Source organism: Jaculus jaculus, unplaced genomic scaffold, assembly GCF_020740685.1.
Source record: "Jaculus jaculus isolate mJacJac1 unplaced genomic scaffold, mJacJac1.mat.Y.cur mat_scaffold_140_1_98673_arrow_ctg1, whole genome shotgun sequence".
In the NCBI taxonomy this organism is placed as follows: domain Eukaryota; kingdom Metazoa; phylum Chordata; class Mammalia; order Rodentia; family Dipodidae; genus Jaculus; species Jaculus jaculus.
This window is the reverse complement of record NW_025423407.1, coordinates 63870-69150: the sequence shown is the minus strand read 5'-3', so window position 1 is coordinate 69150 and position 5281 is coordinate 63870. Positions and strand designations below refer to the sequence as shown.

The 5281-nt window shown below is 36.2% G+C and overlaps 1 non-coding gene across 1 annotated transcript; it reads right to left on the bottom strand.

Annotated features, from left to right (window-relative positions):
• Positions 1 to 4722: 4722 nt before the first annotated feature.
• Positions 4723 to 4833, bottom strand: LOC123457250. The gene has a single exon (XR_006634955.1). It is a non-coding gene; the product is annotated as a U6 spliceosomal RNA (small nuclear RNA).
• Between the last annotated feature and the right edge of the window lie 448 nt (positions 4834 to 5281).

The window sequence follows — 5281 nt, the reverse complement described above, 5'->3', positions numbered from 1 at the left end:
ACACATAAAAATGTCAAATTAAAATTCATTTATGATGTTAATTTTATTAGTAAGACTAATTATATTAAAGAGAAAATAATCATTCACAAATATATTTATAAGTGTTTTGCCTGCAGAAGTATGAACTGGTTATAAAATAGATGACCAACCTTTTGTTTTTTCTTCTAATTTTTTTTTTTTTTTTTTTATGGGCAAGATCATACCATAGCACAGGTTACCCTGGAATCCACACAATAGCCCAGAACCAGTCCTGGTCTCATGGCCATTCTTTCACCATAGCCTCCAGATGACTTGAAACTGTGAAATCTTAGGTGTTTTCCAGTAGCATGAAAAGTTACACTCCTAGGACCCAGTCCAAGCAGGATCAAGGTCTATCAATGGGACTCAGGCTAAATTTGGCCGCATTTGTTTTAATCAACAGTGTCACATTGAAATATACCAAGTATAGCCATTGGTTTATATGATGCAATTTTCATGACTATGACAAAGGAAGTAATTGACAAAGAGTCTGTAAGTCATCCAAATCAAAAGCATTTGGTCCATGACCCTGAGCAGCAGATGCTGCACAGCTCCCATTCTGGATCATTTAATGATCAAGTGTATTTTCTGAAAAAACTTCCTGAGGAACAAATCCTTATTTGTACATTGTGAAAAGATTGTCTGATAATCTCATGATTGGTGCCAATGATGGTGACCTGAGGAACCCAGATTGCATAGAGAGACCCAGAAAACTCAGGTTCAGGTGTGATTTGTCTAAGAAAACTTCTAGACAAGACAGAAAATTGTACCACATTAGTGTCTTTGAATCATTTCATCTCTGGTCTCAGAATCAATGTCTGAAAAAACAGAAACTATTCTCAATGTCTACCATTCTACATGGACCCAATTCATCTGAAGTTAAAAGAAATTGTTAGACATCCTAGGTGATCCCAGAATGGAGAGTATCTGCTTATGGTACTGAGTGACTCATGAACCTGACATTAGCCCTGGGGTACTGAGTGACTCCAACATGGAAATACCTACAGAGATTTGACAACATTGCATTGAAGAAACCCAGTGTAAAGAATGCAGTAACCCAGTGACTCTTAGATGGAAGAGGCCACTACAGTTTTTCTAGGCCCAAGGAGAGTAGAAGAGACATCTCCAAACATTGGTCTGGCTTTCAAGTGTTTTTCACGTTTTTCATGATAGATTTATATGTGGCTATTTTTCACAAATAATGCATAATATGTTTATCAATATACACTTAAAGAATGATAGGCTGGAGAGATAGCTTAGTGATTAAGGAACTTTCCTGAAAAGCCAAAGGACCCAGGTTTGATTCCCATGACCCATATCAACCAGATGCATAAGGTGTCACATGCATCTAGAGTTGGTTTTCAGTGGCTGAACGTCCTGGCACACCTATTCTCTTTATATACCTTCATTAATGCCCCCTCATTTTCTCTCTCTCTCACACAAACAAAATTTTAAATGTTTTTAAAAAAAGGAAGAAAATATTTCTTTTCATCTCCTAAGCCATTATAATGTAGATATTTGTAAAAAATAAGAGTGTATCAATGGTTAATTGGTGAAATTCTGAAGATGGACACACCTCACTTGTCCTTAAAAAAACTTCCTGGGTCAAGAAATATGGTAAGTTTCTACAGTGAATAGGAGATTGAGAAATTAATACTCATGAGTGTTATGTGCCAATCTTTTCATGAAGAGTTATTCAGAAAATAAATGAGATTTGTTTTACATATTGGTTAGATGAATAAGAGTGGATCCACTGAGAAGTAGAAATGTAAGGTTCTTGCATCATACCCATCACCCAGTTAGACGGTAGGTCAAAAGTAAAGAGATTGTATGTTATAGACTTAAGAACAAGTTGACAGGGAGATGATTATCAAAAGTGAGTTTGGGCTCAAGCCAAAGAACTGGATGGATTATCCTGAGATGATCAGGAGATCATAGAGCCTGTGAATTCAGATAATCTCTGATTAAGTCACTCCAACCCCAACAGCCGAGCCAGTCTACACACATGCCCTTGTCATTGAGAACTAATCCTGCTCTAATTTCCCTCCTTGGTAATTTTTAACTTTCACCATTACATATAATTTTTTCCTCTCTTTTGGCATAATGTTCTACTGACAGCTAATGGCTGAATCCCTTCTTTGTATGTCCCAAAGAAGCTTGTTGCAATCCTAGGGTACACAAAAACATCCTAGAGATACCCACCCCAAGGCTTCTTGGAATTCCTAGAGAGGAGGACAGGGCGTTATAGTAAAATAAGAGACACACCATGCAGATCCACCCCACCATAGAGCATTGTGTCTCTCCCATCACCAGTAAAAGGCACAGATGGTATGAGTACTGGGCAGGAGCCAGGGCACCTGAGAGACTGGTGGTGTGCAGAAGAATTGGCACTGCTTGTATAGTGTCATACACCACTGAGAACTTGCTGAGACTGCCAGGGCAAAGCCACATATCAATAGATGAGACACCCTAAACACTATATGGAGAACTGACTATGTCATCTGGTGGACATAGCCTGCTTCCTGGCCATTGTTACACTGACAAAGTCACTAGATATAGATATATATAGATATAGATAGATATAGATATAGATAGATGATAGATATAGATATAGATATAGATATAGATATAGATATAGATATAGATATAGATATAGATGATATAGATAAACTTTTCTCATTGCTGTGGAAACATAATATAAAGGAGAAGTAGTTTATTCTGCTTAACTGTCTGAGGAGATGCATCCCATCAAGGCTTAGAATGCCTGGCAGAGAAGCTTCAGGCCTGCTGGTCAAATTGCACCTACAGTGGGAGATCAGAGAAAGCACCAGTATTCACAGATAAAGAACTTTAATATTAACCCTCAGTATCTCCTTCCTAACACAATGATGTGTGGTCTATCTTTTCCAAACTGCTATCTGATTGGAGACAAGGGTTTAACATATGAGGCTGTGGGTGACCTTTCACAGTCATATAATAACACTTATGTTCCAAGTGAATCTGAGATTGAGGTAAAATCATGATAGAGCATGATCGTGACAGAGGAACACAACTGAAAAGAGAGAAGGTATGAATATGGAGTTAAACTGACCAACTTTTGTACATCACTCTAGGTCATCTGAATAATTATTCACCTAAATAATGCCCAGATTGAGACCCAAGGATTCCCTCCATCCATGACCAGAGGTTTGAACCTCCTCTGCAGCCATCCTGTTAACAATTGACACATTCAACTGCCCACTTTTCCTTCCCTTAAATGACCTTGGAACCCAACAGACATGTATATAGACTGGTCGGTGAGTGGGTTAATACACAGTGGCTCTGTTGTAAAAGTAAGCTGTCCGTGGCAAGCTTGTTCTCTCACACTGTAATGTCCTCCAAGATCTTTGAGTTCAGAAAGCGTTCATAGTCCTCCCTGTATGCCAAGCAGATGCCCTGAGTTTCTAGGACAATTACTTATGTAAGAATTTATATAAAATACTTATTCATAGAATATATTTAGAAAGAGTAACAGAATTATAGATCAAAATATTAAAATTTTTATTCATATAATGACAGATTCATGCACAACAATATATTGTATTTTCTAAATATCATTCAATATGCATATTCGTTTGACTATCAATCCGATCTTTCTAAAATTAATGCTTTTTGGCTGCAACTATTATCACCAACATGCATTTATATAATTTCCTATTTACACATGAGATCATCTATCCATTTAATGAATGTCATTCTTTAATAATCCCTCTATTAAAAATATATCTTCTCTATTTTCTTTGAACATAATTATAAACATTGTTTTGAAATCTTTCTCAGGTATTGAATCTAAATCAATCTCACTGGAATTAATTTTCCAAAATTATTAGCATTTTAATAACATGAATGAACCCAGAAGACATCATTATATGTAAAGTAAGTTAGGAAGAGAAATACAAGAACCATATGATTTAGTTTGTATATTGTATTTAAAAGTTGATTTCAGGTCTCAGGAGATGGCTCATCAGGAAAGAGTGCTTGCTCATTCCTGAGGAGTTAATGCAGACAATATTTGCTGGGGGAAGGGAGACATTTTCTCCAGTGGTATACCAACAGGTAAATTGTAAATGCTCCTGTAAATATATCCTCCCTTGCTCATGGAAACAATGCTAATGTGTGGGTCACTAGAAAAGGCATGAAATAAGAGGGAGACCAGTATGGAAAAGAAGTTGTCTGGAAGAAGTGGGAGAGAAAGTAGAAAAGGTACTGTGGCTGAACCTGTTTAAAATGCATTCTATAAATAAAATTGTTTTAAGATAATGTTAACAACTTAACAATATTTACTTAAATGAATACAGTCAAAAATAAAAGGAAGGGAACAAAGTTCTAATCAACCACTGAAAATTCATGAAATTACAAAGCTTTTGTACACCAAAAGACACTGAATAGAACAAAGAGGCAACCTATAGAATGGGAGAAAATCATTGTCAGCTGTACATATGACAGAGAATTAAGATCATGGATATACAAAGAACTCACAGAAAGGCTGCATACAAGTCTGGAGTGCATTTGAAGTGGCTAGAGGCCCTGGCTTGCCCATTCTCTGTCTCTCTCTATCTGCCTCTTTTTCTCTCTGTCCATTTATCTCAAATAAATAAATAAATAACAAAAAAATAAAGAAAATAACTAAAAGAACTGAATAATAAAAAATAAAACAATTCAATATAAAATGGGCTATGGAATGCTTCATTAATTTGTGTGTCACCCTATGTAGGGGACATAATAATCTTCTCTGTATCATTCCAATTTTAGTATATGTGTGGCTGAAGTGAGCACATATTGTTTACAATCATGGATGTTGTTAATTTTTTTTTTTTTATTTGAGAGTGACACAGAGAGAAAGAGGCAGAGAGGGAGAGAGAGAGAATGGTCGCTATAGGGCTCCCAGCCACTGCAAACGAACTCCAGACATGTGCGCCCCCTTGTGCATCTGGCTAACGTGGGTCCTGGAGAATCGAGCCTCGAACCAGGATCCTTAGGCTTCACAGGTGAGCACTTAACCACTAAGCCATCTCTCCAGCCCAGATGTTGTTAATTATAAAATATAAAAAATAAAATAAAATAAAATAAAATAAAATAAAATAAAATAAAATAAAATAAAAATGGGCTATGGTATTAAATAAAGAGTTTTCAAAGGAAGGAATACATATGGTATGTAAGTATCTAAAATAATGTTCTACATCCTTAGCTACCAGGGAAATGCACATTAAAACTACTATGAGAT